Source organism: Pipistrellus hanaki (assembly GCF_964339955.1).
Source record: "Pipistrellus hanaki genome assembly, chromosome: 5".
NCBI classification, from domain to species: domain Eukaryota; kingdom Metazoa; phylum Chordata; class Mammalia; order Chiroptera; family Vespertilionidae; genus Pipistrellus; species Pipistrellus hanaki.
In genome coordinates, this window is record NC_140507.1 from 37,189,387 (window position 1) to 37,210,066 (window position 20,680).

Genomic DNA, 20,680 nt, shown 5'->3' on the forward strand with positions numbered 1-20,680 from the left:
AATGATGATGAAGGAACTTCTGGCCTTACCTCTATAGAGAGTCTGCCCAGCCTTCTCCAAAGCTGTGAAATTTGTGTCATTCAGAATCAGTTGTGTTAAAAATATACTAAAGGAGTGTAATTATGGATTCAAATTAGTAGACCCTAGTTTGGGGTAGTATGCTTATTTACAATTATTAATGGAAAACATCTTAAAGAAAAGAAGAGGTCCAGAGTTTTATAAAGTTGTGTGAACAAGAAATCAATAGCTTATTTTAAGACATCTTGGAAATTATGTTCAAGCTGACATACTACAAAGCATAATAAATCTTATTAAGCATAAATTTACATTTAAAAAATAATCTTAATCATTTGATTTAATTAATACCAACTTAATCAATTAGCAAAACCACACAAGTTTAGGAAGAACATACCCATGTTGAATAAAAATGTTCACTTGTATTATGTTTAATATTTAATACTATTATGTCAAAGTAAACACAGCTGTTTTTATTAAACCAAAAATATTAAACTGTTTTGTTTGCCAAAGATATACCTAAATTATGTGAATGTGAATTCTTGAAATCTTTCTAAGTTCCAAAAGAATATATTTTTCAGCACATTGAAAATATTAACTGTTTTCTTATTTTTTGTATTTCTTTAGGAATATCCAATTTATGTAAGCACTTCTTATTTTATAAGCCAGTCAGAATAGATCTCACTTAAGAGATTTTATAATCTCCCTTGGCAATACCATCTGGAGGCAGGACACTCTCATGCAATGAAAGGTAAAGGCCTTTCTGAATTATAGACATACTAGAGGCCCGATGCACAAAGATTTGTGCAAGAATGGGCCTTCCTTCCCCTGGCTGCTGGCACCGCCTTTGCCTTGGCCCGGAGCCATCTTTCCACCTCCCCACATTGCTCAGAGGCCCAGAGTGGCTGGGGCAGTGCAGAATGCCTGTGTCATCAATGCAAATATGCAAACATCCCACCCTGCCCCCGGCCACTTGGCACCTGCATATGCAAATTAACCCAACATCTTTGTTGAATTAATTTGCATACTCACTCCTGATTGGCTGGTGGGTGCGACAGGGGTACAGTCAATTTGCATCTCCCTCTTTTATTAGTGTAGATAAACATTCAGACAGTGAAAATGAGTTTATAGCTTTGAAAATGAAGTTTCAGCCTGTGACAAACATAGAAACAAAATCACAAAACTTACCCATCCAGACATCTACCTCCCTGTCCAGTAGACATATTCTCAATGATTTGAGCCATAAAAGAAAGTAGACAAACAGAAAACTCTAACAAACCAAATGAAGATGTGCATAAACCATTAATATATTTACAGAGATTAAAAAAACTGATCATATATGGAAACAAATAAAATTGGCAAGTGAAGCCAAGTGAATGCTAAAAATTAATCAAAATCAAATCCTTACCATGCTCCCCACAGTCAGGCCTGGAACACAAAATCAGCAGCTGGGCTCACCACTGTACTGAGTCCCCAGTTGTTAGGAATGGACAGAACACCTGGTTGGAGTAAAGGGAGATTAGGAGGTGAGGCCCAATATATCCTATTCCAATCCAATCTTTTACACCAAAACTAGAAAAGATTATGCACTGGATATTTAGAGAGATTATTTTATCCAAGTGATTGCAATAGGAGAAATGTCCATTAATGAGGAACATGTCAAAGAAAAGGAGTGGGGTCTTGGGTTTTATAGAAGCAGGTATAGAATCATCAGCTAATCTCATGAGAGTGGTGAGAAAAGATGAAGATGGTCTTACCTGAGTCATTGGGGCCTGGGAGAGATGGGTCTTATCTCAGAACAGGGAAGCCCGGTTGCCCTGGGAAGTCAGCATTTCTAGGAACACCAAGAGAAAGGGATTCTCTATCATTGTTGCTTTTCAGGAACACAGAGTTCAGATAAAGTTCAACATTGTCAATATTCTTTGATATTTGTGAGTGGATTCTTACTTTTATAAAGATACACTAAATTACTTTTAGAAAGATACATTTTTTTAAGAAAGATACACTGATTATTTAGAAAGCACAAACATTAACTTAAATACAAAAATTTTGGATAGTTTAAACACAGTTTTTTAGATGTGCTTACTTTGTTTTTTATTATTCCATTTTTAATTGTCAATTTTTATTTTTCAAAAATAAAGTTTTTATTACAATTTTCTTACTCTGTTAATACCATCCTATCTAATAAAAGAGTATTATGCAAATTGACCATCACACCAACACACAAGACGGATGCCCCCATGTGGTCAAAGATGGCTGCCCCCATGTGGACACAAGATGGCTGCTATAAGATGGCCTGCAGGGGAGGGCAGTTGTGGGAGACAAGGCCAGCAAGTGAGGGCAGTTGGGGGGGGACTCAGGCCTGCAGGGGAGGATAGTTGGTGGATACCCAGGTCTGAAGGGGAGGGCAGTTTGGGGGAACCAAGCCTTTAGGGGGGGACAGTTGAGGGGGAATTAGGCCTATAGGGAAGGGTAGCTGGGGAGGACTAGGCTAGCAGAGGAGGGTAGCTGAGGGGGGACCAGGCCTGCAGAAGAAAGTAGTTGGGGGGCCAGGTTTGCAGGGGAGAGCAGTTGGGGGGAACCAAGGCTTACAGGGGAGGGTAGCTGGGGTGGGATCAGGCCAGCAGGGGAGGGCAATTTAGGAGGACCAGGCCTGCAGGGGAGGGCATTTGGGAGCCAGCAGTCCTGGATTGTGAGAGGAATGTCCGACTGCACAGGGATCGGGCCTAAACGGGTGGTCGGACATCCCTTAAGGGGTCCCAGATTGGAGAGCATACAGGCTAGGCTGGGGGACAACCCCGCCCCTTGTGCACAAATTTTGTGCACCGGGCCTCTAGCAGTAGATAAGTAACTGCAAAAGTAACATGAGAAAAGAAAGTCACCCAAGTTTCTATCATTCAGTAGTATGCATAGTAACATTTTCTAGCCATTTCCCCTAACATTTAAAGAGTTGCTTCTTTAGTATTAACATGTATGCTACCATTATTTTTTTCTATCAAAAAGTTATAAATGCCACTGGGAAAAAATGTTTTATATCTTTTGTGTCTTTTCCAAAAATTAAGAGTTTAGAATAGGGAATTACTCCTCCAAAGCGAATGAACCTTAACATTATATATTTTCTACTGCCCATTGTATAGATTAGAAACATAATATAATAACATTTTTATTTGACTAAGAAAATAAGAGTTCCCTTACTACTCTATAATCCTGTCACAGCTGATAACCTCAGGAAGAACTTCCCTGAACATTTCACTAAAATAGGTCTCTTTCCCTGCATTCACTACCGCAGCTCCTTTTCATTTTCTTCTTGGCAGCTACCAGAACCACTGCCAACATCTGTGTGCATTTTCTTCCTGGGTTACTGTTCTATTCAAGATGCAATTTCTTCTCAAGGAAATTTTGATAATTCACATGTATTCTTAAAAGCATTTTATTTCTCATTGGATTGTCACATTAGCCAGCACATATTTAATCTTAACATGTCCTCCTGAATAAATATTTTCATCAAATTTGTATGGTATTGATTATTTCCATCTTCCCCAAATGATATTTTAAGTACTATAGATAGTTTTTAAAAAATTTTTTTATCATTGATTGGGATATAAATATTTTTTTTCTTTCTGAAAATTATTTATTGTTTATTTTTTCCTGTTTTGCATATTCTGAATCTAAGTTTGTATGACTTAAAATACTTTAGAGATTTCAATATTTTCTTTGGCTGACTTATGCAGATTATTTTCAGAGACTGTTTATTTCATTATTCAAAGTGATAGACCCTGTTTATTAGCCTTCAATATTTCTTCAGATGTTTTAGTCTTATTTTGCTGTAACGCAAGTGTGAACAAAGATTTTATTTAGATTCCATGTTCATTTGTTAAGAAATACGCTTTCAGGATTTTTTTTCCATGCCAAACTTACTCCCTTGCCTTAAGTCAACTATTCTTCCCAGATAGACAATTGGGCAAAAATGATATCTAATCAGATTTCCAATGCTAGAACCTATCACAGCGGTAAAAATCAGGTATCTTGTTTATTCCCTAGTTCCAAGATGCCTAAAAGACAGAGTAGATCAAGTTCCAGGAAATATATAAGCCACATATTTCCCATTATACTTGGAGTCTTTGATCAATATAACAATGTGCCTACTTTATATTGAGAAGACTGCCGGCCAGTCCTTAGATGCTCCTCCACCATCAGGCCGTCCCTAAGCCCCATTCCTCCCAAGTTTATTCTGGAAATGGCAATTTGTGAAACAAAGAGGTGCTTTTAGAATTTGGACAGTGTTATTAAGAACCCCCACAAAATCATTGGGCAGTTGGATAATTTTTAGTGTAATGTAGATATTGCATTTATAAATTAGAGAGGAGCCAGTTGAAAAAAGACCCAAGTTCTTCCCACACGTTTTTATGCAGGCTTGGACTCCTTCTTTTGCTATAGCACAATGCAGCTAATCAACGGAAATTATTTGAAATCATTTTTATTAACTTTGGTCAGCCTTGCTGTTAATCTACATTTTTTTCTAGATTATGACAATTCATTGATTGCTGATCCCATTTTTTTTTTTTTTTTTTTGGTGTGTGTGTGTGTGTGTGTGTGCATGCCTTCCTATTATATTTTAATTCTTTCTTGGCTGTTATTTTGCTAGGAATTTAGAAAAGAGAGCCAGTGAATGCTGGCCAGATGCCATTTTAAACTTGAATTTCCAGGCACTAGGCTTTAAAGCTCAAAGTATCTATTGCCAAATTGTTTTCCCAAATTTTTCCCCAACCATATAATCCAACACGTGATGTGTCAAAAGGACTGATATTGCCAACGTTCGTTTTTGCTAATTTTATCTGTGAAAACAGTAGTTAATTTTAGTTTTTTCATACATTTGTGTTAGTAGACTAATGGGGTTAGACATTATAAAAATATTAACATAATTAACATTTGAGTTTCTTATATGTAAGAGATAGTGACTGACGGTGTAAAAAGACATAGTTTTTGAGAATTTCTTAGGCAGGATATGCTCAAAGTTGTCTATGTATTATATGAATCCCATAAATAAAATACAAAAAGAGCTTAGAGGAGATAGAAAAATGCTTCTGTCTGGGATGTTAGGAAAGACTTCACAGAAGACAATGTCAGAAAAAGCCTTGCAAGAGTAATAGGATAAAGAAATGGGCTATGAGGGGCCCAAGAGGGAAAATGGTGGGAGCGACTTTCCAGAGCTGAGATAATGCAAGACAATCTCGTGTCTTTGAGCTACTGGGCTTGTGTAAAGGGGATACGGGGGAGATGTTTAGAAGATGTGAACAGACAGGGTTGGGGGACCAGATCCCCTGTATTGGGGAAATGGAGAAAAATCTGGAAATATACTGCATTCAGAGCTGGAGTCTGCATGCAATTTTAGAAGATATTTGAGAAACTGCGTACTTTCTTGTAGACAATATGCCATGTATACTGTTCAACTAACCTATTTAACCAAAACTCTAAAAATATAATTCTGAAACAAGTGTAAAGGGTTAGCTATTTAGGACCAAATGGAAGTAAAGAGGTCATTTGAGAACATTCCATGACCAAGACATTTTTAAAAAGCACCTAAATTAAGGTAACTGGGTAGAAAAAAGTAAGTAAAAGAGTTGTTTTGAAGTCAGAAGCAGCAAGATATAGAACATGACTGGATATGGAAAAAGCCTAAGGGCTACTAATTATAATTCTAAGTCTCAAAACCTAGATATCTAGAAGTGCTTTGGTGCCATTCCAAAATAAGTTAAAGAAAAGGATGGTTTTTATGACATTTTTTTTGGCATTTTATGAATAATCAGTTCCTTTGTTATTCTGATTGGAAATAAATTAATTTACTAAATTAAGAAATTTTAAATGTTAAGTATCCAATTTCTGATGAGTAAAGGCAAATATTGTTTTAAATGTTTCCTTTACCTGCATTTCCAAAGAAACATATAATGATGAAATGATTGATGATGGTGTAACATTTAAGTTGTAATCTGTTAATCACATATACGTTATACATATCTTAACATTCTACTTGCCAATTCTACCTCAATAAAGCTTAAAAAAAGTCATTTGTTAAACGAGTGAATATATATTAGTTCTTTACTCTGGGTAACAGATATATTTAAAACATTTTGTTCTGTTGGCATTCAAAATTATGTAAAGTAAAGTGGAATTTTGTGCAAGATAGAATAATTTCTTCTTCTCAGGTCCCAGAAAATGCTGTGAGCTCTGCTCAGTGTTAATTATTTCAGTGAGGAAAGTAAAAATAAACAGGCCAGTCTTTTAACACTATGTTTTATTATAGTAAATAGAATTATCTGTAACATTTCCTGGTTTCTTTTTTCTTCTTTGACTTTCCCATCTGTTATTTTTTTATGCTTCACACCTGCTAAGTCTGTGGAAACTAGAAAAATCAACTCCCCCCCTGCCCCAAAGATGTATATTTATACATTGCTTTATTCTGAAACTAATAAGAATTGAAAATGTTACTTAAGATTTTGTGTGGTCTCTAATTTGTAGAAAATAGGAACAAACTCAATAAAATAAATTACTAGTCTTAACTGGAATAAAATGACATTCAGTACAATTGCAAATATGTGTATGTGAGTTGATTCAAATGTTTTATTATTGGCAAAATAGAGATTCACCATTATAAATTACACTTGTTTATTTAAAAATAAGATTATTGCCTTAAACTTTATCTAGTGTTTACCTGTGGATAATTAAAAATATATGTTTGTAAAAATTAGTTCAGGACAATGGTGAAAAGGATCACCATTAATTGAAGAGTTCCTATATTATAGTAAGGTTGTATGTCAAACATATGAATGTTAGTAAGAGCCAGACCTGATTTGGAAGGTTGTGGAAAAGAGCGGAGACGTGTTTAATGAGAACATTAATGAGCTGTGTGTCAAAGTGCCTTAGGGGTGCAAACTGAGAAATGTGGCAACAGGAATCTGGGCCTTGGGTTTCTGCTGAGTATAAGCCACCAGGATGCAGCATTTTGTTACAGCAGCTCAAACGAACTAAGACATCATGCAAGCAAAGTGGAGCAGCCAACTTTCCAATAGGTGCATGTTGGTAGTGGGGGATTCAATGTCAAGCTGAATTTCCTGAATTTCCCAGTCTCCCCCACCCCACCATTTTTAAAGGAATTAAACAATGATTCTGAGTGAAAAATAGACAGGAATAAAAAATGGTGGTGACGGTAGAAAAACGCATTTTAAGGATATCTCTGAGGCGGCATTATCACTACTTCCCGACTGATAAGAAATGCAGGAGAAAAATAGGAAAGAGCCAGACATTTGTACACATTTTCTAGTTTAGGACAGTCAACACCAGAAACTGAAACATGACATTGAAATACCAGGGTTTTTATATATATTTTTTGGCCAGGGGCAGGAGCTAGCGGAGACAAGGATATCTGATTTGTGATAACCGTGGCACATTTGGGAAGAGATGCCAGATGGAAATTAAACTCAGGAGAGAACTTGACACCAAAATATGAGCTTATCCATACAGAGTGTACAGAAAAGGCCTCAAACTTTTTGGAGTTTCCTAAACCTTTTGATACACTTATCAAATTTATGGACCCTCTCCCATGAAAAATGAGCACATAATCAGAGTGCTCATAGCCTCCCTAAAACTGTTTAACATGGAACTCAAGTCTAAAAACAAACAAACAAAAGCCCTCTGAAAACCTGGAGAAAATAATAGGAAAACACAGACACACAGTTTTTCCAAAGTCAGGGGAGTAGAAAAAATATACACAATTTGGTATCAAATGCTGCAGAAAGTCTGCTTAGAAATATGGCTACAAATAATAGGCTATATCTTAGGAAGAGCCTTTTCCTAGTCCCTCCTTTACCATCTTCCCCTCTCCCCCCCAGTTCACCTTACTGCCTCTCCAATAATATTCTTCAAGCCATTTGATTTGTTGAGTCATTTGTGGAAGCTACAGTGGGATGAGTGGTGACAAGGAGTCAAGAATCTGTAAAGACAGACCATATTTTCAGGAGTATCCTTGGTGATAGCAAAAAGACAAATGGGTTCAGGAGTATAATCCAGCGGAAGTGCAGTGACTAATCCGTTGAGAGGATAGATATCAGTGGAACAAGGCCCTGGAGGACCCTGGAGAAGATGTGCTAAAGAGCACAAGGAGAGGTAAGAGCTAGATACTGGCACAGGGGACAGGAAAACATATAGGAGGAGTAAAGTCCTGGGAATCACCTCTGATGGCCTCAGTTTCCCCTGCAAAGAGGAGGCTCGGCATTTTGGCTTTGCATATAGAAGATCAAAGCCAATGAAAATTCCTAGTCAGCATTTCACTCCCATTATAAACGTTTTTGCTTGTAACATCACGATGTCAATTGTAAGAAAAGATGTAAACACCATCTGTGCTTCCAAATCTCCAGTTCCTTCAATGTTACAAGAGATATATTCCAGATTGTATTCTGGCAGTATAGATCAGAAAGGAACCGTGCAGCTACCCTTGTCTCCGTTAGTTCAGGCTGCTATCATGAACTGCCATAATCTGGGTGGCTTATAAACAATAGGAACTTATTCCTCACAGTTGTGGAGGCTGGCAATCCAAGATGAGGATGCCAGCATGGTCTGGACCTGTGGAGATCCCTCTTTCAGTTCAGGAAGCAGACTTCTTGTGGTGCCCTCACATGGCAGAGAGTGAGTGAGCTCTCTGCCTTCTTCCTGTAAGGACACTAATCCCATACGTGAGGGCCCCACACTCATGACCTGATTACATCCCAAAGGCTGCACCTCCACATGCTGTCACACTGGGGATTTGATCTCATCATGTGCATTTTGGGGAGACACAAGTATTCATCCATAACACCTTGTCACGCAGTTGTCCTGGGTGGGTACTGGAGAGACTATTTAGTCATGTTAAGTCTACATGGCGTCAAAGATAAACAAAAGCACACTAAAGAGATAAGGACAGACTGCCAAAGGGACAAGAGTGCATATGATTGGAACTCAACTTCAACCTGCACAGAGGTGACTGGGAGTCTTAAAGGTAGGATGAGGGGACAGGGAGTGGGGAGAGCAGGGACTCATTAGAGTCAGGGAAGTGAAACATTACCGAAAATGGGAAGCAGGGAGTTGGTCCACGTGAAACCCATCTGGGGTCCTTTTGTTAACTGGTGCTTGTCAAAGTTAGGCTCCTACCCTTCCACAGACTGGAAGAGAGAGCCTTGTGTTGGCTGGAACAGACAGTACATTCTTTTGGCAGCCTTGAGTTTCCTCAGGTGGTACCTTAAGGGGGCTCAGTCACCTTAGGAATGCGGCCTTGAGTGGTTAGAAAGTATGCTGGCATTTTATTCAAGACCTTCTAGGCTAAGGTTGGAGCCTAGATGAGAATGTGCTCAAAGGAGCCTGGCTAGAGTTTGGTCAGGGAGAAAACCTTTGTCAATGGCTGTTCCTGATTCTGTCAGTGGAAACAACCATTCTCAACATCTGTTTTTCTTTCCATACTAATAACAGGCCATCCATACAGTCTAGCCAGACTATTCAGTGTTTTTGTTTCCTTAAAAAGTTCTGTAGTATTTTTCTTCCCATTTTTGTAGTCTTAGAATCAAATTCTTAATATCTTATTAGACTCCCTCTTGCTAATTTACAGACATTTAAATATTTTTGATAATATAAATCATCATCTCTTGAAGCTCAATATTCATTTTAATAAATTAAAAGGTATGGTAAGTTTGCATGTATAGCATAATAATTAGAGATATGACTATGGATGGAAAAAATAAGAGGTCAGAAGTGAAAGAAGGGAAAGTAGTGAAAGTAGTGTCTATTGAATATAAAAAATGTGCTTGGTTCTGTACAAGCTGCTTTCTAAATTGCTTCATTTGTTTCTAATAACAATATAGCAAAGAAACTGACACTCAGATAATTAATCTGTCAAAATTATGCAATTAATAAACAGAAAATGCTTAGTTTTAAATCTGCATTTCTTTTTTGTAGAGTCCAATTTATTGTACTGCCTCCCAAATGATATTCTACAGCCTGCCGCAGTTCCCAGGTTCCCTTTGTCTACAGTGGTTGAAATGCATTATATTCATCTGATATATTTTAGAGAAATGGTCTTACAGTAAGTGAAATGCTTGGGTTTCTCCTTTATAATCAAGTTCTGATCCCAAATCCGAAAAAGGGAGGTTATGTAGTCACAGGACAAATACTCCTCATGCTTTCTTCAATAAACAAATGTATGGAAATACTTCCCAGTATGTTCTATTATCTAATGTATTTCTAACCATTTGACTTTGACTTAATCATATAATTATGCTGATTCCTCCCCACCCCCAACATCACAGCATTAAGAGTAAAAGGACAATAATAAACCTATCAGAATTTACAGGACTTGATCCACATTCTATACTTAGAACAGGTTACTACTTCCAAACTATCAGGTTCTCAGCTTGTTAAAAGTTAAATTATTCATATGATTCTCATTTGTATAGGAAAAATTTAGAAGTACTCCCTTTTATTATCCTTGGTAATATGCCTAAGTAGTTCTTAGCCTGAATAATAACAGCAGAACTGTTTGTTTTGGAATCCAGCTTAATTCAACAAATATTTATTGAATACCTGTATTTGGAAGGCAGTGTGATTAACATTTCGAAGGTGGTGATCTATTCTGAAATTTCACTTGAAGTTCTCTGATTTCTAGTTTTATCCTCTGTTTCACAGCTCCCAAATGAAAACTAAGCAGCATGATATACAAACTGAGAATCCCCTTTTATCCCTGTCAGGGTTTTAATAGAATGGAGATCTCTCAAGCAGCATTTGGGAATCGCATGGAACATGAGGTGTGCTGGTCTACCAGCAGGCAGTGAGTGTTTGCTACCTTGTTCTCTGACCTCAGCACTCGCCCTGCAGTGGCAGCCACAGATGGGAAGGGTCCGTTGGCATCCACCTCTGCTCCTGTTTGGGTTTCTTCTTTGACCACTTATGCATTTTCCATGTAGCTCAGCTGCCAAGTCTCACACCTACAGGGTCAACCCTTCACTGTAAGTAGTTTAAGTAAAATTCCACATTGACTTCCAAAGTGATGCCTCTACCAGGGGATTTGCATTTGGAAAAAAATTAAAAAGTTAGGGGGTAGACATATCATTTGGTACTATCTCACTTACAAATTACTCGTGCAGACTCAGGGAGACTTCCTTCCCTTGCTAATGACTGGCCCAGACCTTCACTGCTCATCACAAGCTTTTCGTCTATTAGAGCACCATGTTAATGATGGCAGTACTTGTGGAAAGAGAACACCAGCCTCTAAAAGCAGTATTTTCCCCCCACGCTTTCTAGATTTTTCTATAGAAACAATTTCCTGCTGTCACTACAGTGACTCTTTAGGAACACAATTTCCCGTGAAACTCACTTGGATAGTCACTGCAGACCCCCTGGCACTGACTTAGCATCACTTCCTGGAAAGAAATAACACCTGAGATGGAGATCTGGTACTCATGGAATGCTAAGCAAAGGGAGATAAAAAGCAAAAAAAAACATCCTTTCCACTTTGTTATTATTATCCTTTTAATTTAGAGTGCTTTTGTGAAAAGACATAGGTCAGAGTTTCAGTCTTGGGTTTCAGTCCATACTTTTGCAAATTCGGCTATTTGTGTATGGCACTGAGACCTGCTTTAATTCTAAATGGTTTTATTTATCCAAAAGGATTACAATCATGTCCGCACATATACTAGAGACTCTCATGGGAGGCCTATTTCAAAAGTAATCCTATATAATAAAAGCCTAATATGCAAATCGACCAAATAGCAGAACAACTGGTCACTCTGACATGTACTGACCACCAGCGGCAGACACTCAACACAAGAGCTGCCCCAGCCTACAGGCCCCAGGCCAGCCAAAGCGGGTGCCAGTGGGGCCACCCAGTTGCCCCAACAGTTGCCCCACAGATTGGCCCTGATTGCCAGGAAGGCCCAAGGACCCTACCCATGCATGAATTTTGTGCATCGGACCTCTAGTCAATAATAAATAGGAAGTTCATTAATTTTAGAACTTCTTTACCGATTGATACATTTCTAGACCAAGTCACTGAGACATATTCAAATGTCATATGATTCTCATTTGTATAGGATTGAATAAGAGAATAACAACAACAACAACAACAAAAAGTGAGAAATAAAAGGTGAATAGTGACTGAGCACCTACAGTGTACCAGAGATTACATTTCACAGACATTCTCTCCAATATGGGAAATCCTTCTCACAACCCAGGACTGCTAGTTCCCAGCCATTCACCTGCCTGCCTGCCTGATTGTCCCTAACTGCTTTTGCCTGCCAGCCTATCACCTCCTAACCATTCCATTGCCAGCCTGGTCCCCCTTACTGCCCTCCCCTTCAGGCCTGATTGTCCACAACTGCCTTCCCTGCTGGCCATCTCGTGGTGGCCATCTTGTTCCACATGAGGGGGACCATCTTGTGTTTGGAGTGAAGGTCAATTTGATTATTACCTCTTTGTTATATTGGATATTCATAGATTCTTAAGATTTATTAATGGCTTCTAGCTGATAGATATATGTATAGCATGTGAGTTGTTGGGAAAACTAACAAAGCTGTTTTTCTTAGGTGTACCTGGTGGCGATAGGGCCAAGGAAAGTAGAGGAATAAAATACTATGGAGGCAAAAGACTACTTTCATTATTAATTTTTTCCCCATAAAGAAAAGAGAAAAGAGAAGCACAGAGCAGAGAAAGAAAAAAATAAATCATCTTGCCATACATTTTAAAATACTTTTCTGGTTAACCTATACTATTTGAGGAAAGAGATAAGTTCTTACATCCCTCTAGTTCTTGGTTTTGCTGATTGGGTTAAAATGTTCCATATTTCACCCCATTTTATTTGTTCTGGAATCAGATGGTGACACTCGGTCAGCCTAAACTTTGCTGTTTTTGTTTGGTTTGGTTTTGGTTGTTTGTTTTGTCTTATTTAATCCCAACAGATCATGTCTTAAGATTTAGAAGGTTTAATTATTTCAATAGAATTTAGAAGCATTATGATGCGTTAATATTAGAAATGTTCCAGGGAGATAGTGCAGTAATACTCATGTTACCTTAATCCACCAAATTGTTTCTCTTCTACTTGATTATTTTCAAATAATTTATGAGGCATAGGATGTTTTTTTTAAGTAAATTATATAGGGAATTCTTTGCTAATTAATGATTATCCCTTCTTCTTATGATTTCAAAGAAGAAATACCTTCAGTCTAAATGGGAGTAAAAATCAAAATATTCTCTGATCATGACCATAAAATAACCCTTCAGAGTCAAGGGTGATTTCTGCTTAAGCCAGAGCTATTTTGTTTTTCAAAACAGTATCTAGAGAAGAAAGAGGAGGAGGAGATGAAATAAAAGAAAAAACATGCACCACAATCACCAAGGTGATGCCTAAAGTTAATATCATTCTTCTCTATAGTTACATTGGTAGAATTACACCACTGAGTGAAGGTCACTATGGAAAGACTTAACCTAAGTCCCTCATAGATTGGAAAATCTTAGCATCCCTAATTACTCAGTTCCTAAGAATGACTTATATCTGCAAATAACTCTTCTTCCAGAAGTTCCTGATTCAGTGATCCAAAAGAAATCAATTTATAGACTTAAACTCATATTTCCCTGGGAGATAATTAAACTAAATCTTATCACTTTAGGTGACAAATGCATCTTACATCTTCTTGTTGCTTTTAGTGAAATATACCTTACCTAAAATGCGAATGCATATACAATTTCAAAAAAGAAGTTGAAAAATATTAATTGAACTGACAGTTTAAAAATGAAAAGTTATTAGTAATGTTGAAGGCCTAGTATATCACTCCTTGATCAAATACCCTAACTCCTTCTCATAAAAGTTAATATTATCTTAGATACTTAACCAATCATCCTCTAATTTTGAAAATGTTATTATGTAAACACTAGACGCCTGGTGCATAAAAATTCATGTACTGGAGGGGGGGTCCCTCAGCCTGGCCTGCCCCCTCTCATAGTGCGGGAGCCCTCAGGAGAGGCGCCCTGGCAATCAGGGGAAGGCATCAATGATGAAAGAGAATAATTTATTGGGTACCTCCTGCATGCCCCCTACTGAGGATTGAGCCCACAATCCAGGCATGTGCCCTGACCAAGAATCAAACCTTGACCTTCTTGTTCATAGGTCAACACTCAAACATGCTGGTCAGGCTGAAATAGGTATTTAAAAAAATAAAATAAAATAAAATAAAAAAATAAATAAATATATATATATATATATATATATATATATATATATATATTGATTTTTTTTACAGTGAGGAAGAGAGAGGGATAGAGAGTTAGAAATATTGATGAGAGAGAAACATCGATCAGCTGCATCTTGCACACCCTATACTGGGGATGTGCTCGCACCCAGGGTACATGCCCTTGACCAGAATCGAACCTGGGACCTTTCAATCCGCAGACTGACGCTCTATCCACTGAGCCAAACTGATTTCGGATGAGATAGGTATTTTTAAAGTTGAATATTTTGGTATTATCTCCTCTACCATATTTTAGCCAAGAGTGCATATGCGCGCGCGTGCGCGCGCGCGCACACACACACACACACACACACACACACACACACGCAGGTATTAGGAAGGGGCTCCGAGGAATACTGCTTTAAGGACTAAATTGCCTACCCTAAGGTGTAGACCACCAAATCCAACTAAGGAGTTTTGTGTTATATCCCAGAGATTTTATTAAAAAAAACCAAAGGGGATAAAAGTTCTCCAAAGATCACATACAATGTGGTGCTGAAACTGCGTCAAATAGCCGACAGCAAGGTATGTACTATGTGCTGCAAAATGATGCAAAATAAATACTTACTGTGTTTTGAGAATTAACTCATTAGTAGGGAAAACACTGTACTATACGTGCCCTAAGGATATTTGAGTGCTCGTATAGGCACAGGGATGCTAATGTGAAGTGCCATTCATAGACGATGGCAGCCGTACATTTTTAAATTGAGTCACTGGAATTTCTCATAAATTAGCGAAGGGCTTTATGAGATCTGTTGGCTTAGAAAAAACACTTAGCTAAAACTAATTATTAAAATGGCCATAATTTAATTTTGATAAACACTTTTCCTATTAAAATATTTTTGCTTTTTCATTTGAGAAACAAACCTGTAAAAACAGTGTATATATTATTAGCCTAATTTGACAGGTAGAAAAATGAAGGTTACCAAAGGCTGAATTCTTTAGCACTCGGGTATGAAGATTGCGTACAAAGTGGGCTTAGGATTCATATTGGTGAAGGGGATGAGAAAGCAGCAGCATACACAATGGAAGACACAAGAATCAAAATAGGCAAAGTGGAGTTGCGGTTAGGTGCCTCAGTAGACACCATGGGATGTGTTCTAGATCTAGCATGACCCTTCAGCACTCTGATCTGGTAAGGGAATTGGGCTTTATCTCTCCAGCATGCTTATCCCCCAAAAAAAGATGATAGTGAAAGCCATTTATGTGGTAGCATTCCAGCAATTGGGTAATAAGTCATTTATATTTGAAGGCTTATCTGGGTAGCACAATAGAGTATCCACCACAGGGGTCATGGAGTTGCACATTCAGAAGTTGCTTGTATCAAAACTTACATTGAATTTTAGAATTAGAAATTATATTCCTATAATAGAATGCTACTGTACAGTTGTAACTCTGCATTTGCATGTGTGAATTGTTCTATCATGTTGGGAACATATTTATGTGCCTTGACTCTCCATTCATAATTTCAACTAGAACTGAATTCTAAAATAGCATTCTATATAATAAAAGCCTAATATGCAAATTGACTCCTTGACCAGGAGTTCCAGTGCTTGCTATGATGTGTGCTGACCATGAGGGGGACAATGTGGGACATGGTGGGCATTGATGATGCAGCGCTGGCAGCAGGCAGCAGTGGAGATGCTGCTGGGCTGGAAGGGCCCCAATGAGAGTGGGACCAAGGCAGGATGATGTAACAGGTGAGGGTGCAGTACCAGGCCATGGCGGAGTGCCAGGAAGGGCTTCAGGGCTGCAAGGCTGGGGACGCTAGCTGGGGCTGTGAGCCTGGGGGCATTAGCTGGGGCCCGATTCCCACAGGCCACCCTAAGGGACCCCACACGTGCATGAATTCATGCACTGGGCCTCTAGTTCAACTGTAAGCAAAGGAGCTTGCTTGCATTACAAAAGTGAAGTGGTTTTAGCAAGAGAGTTTCAGAACCCTCACTGTCTGCACTGACGAAAATTTTGTAAAAAAGAAGTACTGGATGTGCATTTGTCTATTCAGCTATAACTACATATAAAAAGAATGAATACATGAGAATGAAGACAATGATATTTTTGACTTGAAGCATCTGTAGATATCAATGGAGGGGGGCAGGGTGAGGTTTATGGAAAGGAGCTTATCAACCTTGTCAAGGACTTTTTCAGTCTATGGGTATAGTGAGAACCATTGATGGTTTTCAAATGCTGAAGTAGCTTTGTACATCTGAAATAAATTCCACTTAGTCATGGACTGTAGTTTTTAATACTTTTTTTAAATTATAAAGTTTAATTATAAATTAATTAATTTATAATTATCCTGTGTTAAAGGATATCTATACTAATCTAAAGCATTTTCATTGCTATTATCATTGAATTATGATATGAATATATGAATTAGGTTGTCAGTACTTTCTAGAACACATTTTGTGCTTATCACCTGTGCACAAGTAATCTGGAAGGCTATGCATAATATTCCTGGACTTAGCCCACTGAGTTGCCTCTAAATTCTAGTTTGGTGGAGTCTGCATTTGTTGGATATTCAGAAATACCTTCTGTTCCCTTTTCCTTGCTCGTTTCCCCTTAACCATTCCTATCGAGCTTTTTTAGTTCGTTGTTATTGTTTCAATACCCACACTTCCCTGCACATTGGTCCTGTCTCAATCCTGCGAGAAACCAAGGCCCAGTTCAGTATGCTGCGAATGCTGTCTTGGTTATATCTTAGGAGACTAAAAGCCTTTCGGATTCTTTATGATAGAGGAGATAAGACCAAACATCCTGTCTCTTGGGAATATTGACCATCAGCCATAATGATATTTGATTATGTAACAAACAGAGTCTTAATTTCTACCCATTTCGTCTCTAGGTGTGTAACGGAGTGGTGGGGAGCATGTGCATGGAGAAGGAGTAATTAAGCTGTTGAAATGAGCAGAAGAGAAAAGAATGGTAGAGCAAAAGAAGTGAAAGAATTCAGAAATCAGAGTGAATTCTGGGATAACAAGGACATTGATATTATTGCTGTGACTCAGACACAGTAGATTATCAGTAAATATTTAATACATAGATTGCATGAATTAGGAGGATATAGTGTAAAGCAAGGACAGGCATGTTAGGTGTTGTGAAGTCAGTAGAGTAAATTTGGGGACTAACTAATAGGATATGAGAAGCAAAAGATGAACCTTTACAAAGATCACAATGGATTTTGAGGTTTGAGATTAAAGTGCTAGTGGACTAAAAATTGTAAGAGGATAAAAAGATCATTTAATTTTTGTTACGCAAAGAATAATCTACAGTCAGCAAGAGCCACCCTGAGAGCTCATTAGAAATGTAGACACTCAGCCCAACCTCCCCATTCACCAAAACCTACTAAATCAGAATCTTCATCTAGGTAAGATTTTCACAGGATTTATTTGCATTTAAGTTTAAGAAGCAAGAAAAGAATACTTATACAAGGAACTATAACGTGATGGTATCGCATTAAAAAACCCTTTGGCAATGGCAAAACATTATCAGCTATTTAGTGATATATACCTGTTCCATAGTCCTGATGTCCAGACATTAACGTAAATTAAAAACTATAAAAATAGCATTTGCTGTACAAATGAATGAACAAAGGAAAAGCAGGGCGGTGGTAGAGAAACAGCAGACAAAATGAAGTAGGGGGCAACGACTGCCCTGTTGCCTGATGTTTGCCCACACCGGACCCAAACCTCCTGGGGCAGACTCTCTGCTCCAATTCCCTTGTAAGATAAATTGCCAAAGTCCTTCCCTTTCTCTAATCAAGACCTATCTGTGCATCTGAGCCCTGATGCTTTGGCAGCCGAAAGCCTCCGCTGGCCTTCCCTAGCAGCACTGAGCCGAGGCGGCTGTGCCGGGCATCGCTTTCCCCACACTTCCCCTGATCATCCCTAATTGGAAGTGAAACTTCGCATACATCGAGAGTGACTTCAGCCGGACATGGGAGAACAATCTAGACAGCAGGGATCTGGAAGCCGAGCTGCTCCGGGTAATTTTTTTCCCCATGATTAGGCACAGCCAGTTCATGTTTTAGTTTTCTGTCACCTTGCAAATCATTATGTGCTAAGCAGGGTGGGGGTGGGGACATCCCTTGATAAGCCACACTCATTTTGGCACAGAGGACTTCCAGCTCACATGCAAAAGTTACATAATGTTTGACACAAGGATACAACGGGGCAATACCCTCTGGAGTGGATGTCACGGAAAATGTCATAAGATGCCAAGTGCCCTTGAGGGCTACAGAATTTGTAATGGAAAAGAGGTGTTTCTATGTTAAATAATGTACTGCTCTGAGAACACTGGGTTTCTGAACTATATAACTGCTTGGATTTTCTATGGAATACCAGGGGGAAGAGCCCATGGGAATAGTACAAGGATTTGGGATACGGGGCGGGAGGGGGGGTCAGTCAAGGTGGACAATCTCTTCAGCCCTACAGGTCCCCTGGCCAGTGACAAAGGTCACTATCATGAACTCTATTATCACCAGAAAGTAAAGTTTGCCGAGGCATAAAAACAGCACCATTTATCTGGATAGCTTTGAAATCTTTTAATATGTGGGCTTTGATCATACCAATTTAATTTTTAACAATTGACACACTAAATTTTATTGTTTATGCAATAGTAGATGCTGGACAGTGTGGAGACGATGAGGACAATGACAACCCACTTAACCTCCTAGCATGAATTATTATAGGTAAAATCACAAATCATATTTTTAAAAGTAAGATATATATTTGGCGTTTTGCAGACTAAGGCAGTGTCCTTTATAAAAATACTGATGTAATCATGCACTTTATTCTGAAAGTAATTCACAAAACATAAAATCACACTTCTCATGATCTTTTCCACAATCTAGACTTTTCCCAAATCAGGTAACATTCACTAACAAAATATATCCAGATGCACAATATCTATTTTAGGGAAATAGTGCCTGGGAGAAAGTGATTCCTAAAGTGTTCACCAAATACATATTATTAAACCTCTATAAAAGCAAACCATTTTTAATGACGTTCCATGTTCAGATTACATCTGGAAATGCACTTGAAAGATCAATAGGTCAACTAATTGCTTCTCTCTTAATTCAGGGGGAAGGCAATTCTCTGTCCAAGGGCACTTCCTTTAAGGCCCGCCCCTTCCCTTACTAACTGCTGTTACAGACACACCACTCCGGTGCAGCCTGACCTGCCTGCATGTTATTATCTGAATCTCTGGTCCTTGGGGAGACTGGAAGGAGTTTATAGTTGGTACCAAGAATGCCTTTTTTTTTTTTTTTTAAATTTATTTGTTTGTTTGTTTGTTTTAATCCTCACCCAAGGATATTTTTCCATTGATTTTTAGAGAGTGGAAGAGAGAGAAAAAAACAGATATATTGATGTGAGCAAAACATATGGATTGGTTGCATGAGCCCTGACCAGGGCCCGGGAGGAGCCTGCAACCAAGGTACGCGCCCTTGACCGAAATCGAACCTAGGACCCTTCGGTCTGCAGGCCAACCCTCTATCCACTGGGTCAAACTAGCAAGGGCAAGAATGCTTTTTAAATGTACTGTTCCTATATTCTATATTAAACCATAAAGATATTATAAGCCACTTCATTTAGGGTCAATATTAATAGTTGTGTTAAATATAACTTCACATTAGAAGAACTCATCAAGTTTCCACTAATGTATATCCTTTAGCTGCACACAATTTACCTAGAGTGCAAATATGCTCCTGAAGGTTCCTTTAAATGTGGGGGAAAATAAACACTTCAAATAAATATCCTAAAGGGCTTTGCCAGTGTGGTCCAGTGGTTGAGCATCAACCTATGAACTAAGAGGTTACTGGTTTCATTCCTGATCAGGCCACATGCCCAAGTTTCTGGTTTTAGGCTTGATCCCCAATGGGGGGGGGGGGCAGGCATAAGAGGAACCTGATCAATTAGATTTCTATCTCTCTATCCTTCTTCCTTTCTCTCCATCTAAAATCAATAAAAAACATTTTTACAAAGGAATCAATAGAAGATAATAACTTTTTGACAAGTTTCACAGCTTTTATCCTTTGGAATAGCCTGCAAAGATCACAGTGCACATAAAAATGGAGGCTAGACACAATGGAACTGAATTGGACAAACATTTAGGTCAAGAACTATTTCAACAAGTTTTTAAGTCACCAATTTGAATGGCTCAATGCCTCCAGCTCATTATTCTACATGCACTGAAGATGTGAAGTTTAAACAGGGAAAAATACAATACTCCTTAAGAAGTGAAACAGTTTGAGGCAAGAGTTTCTTGTTATAAATTCATATTTTATACATGTGCACAAATGTGTGTATTATTTTGTATAAAAGATGCCCTTTAATGCCATTCAGGAGGGCTTTATCAAAGACCAAATC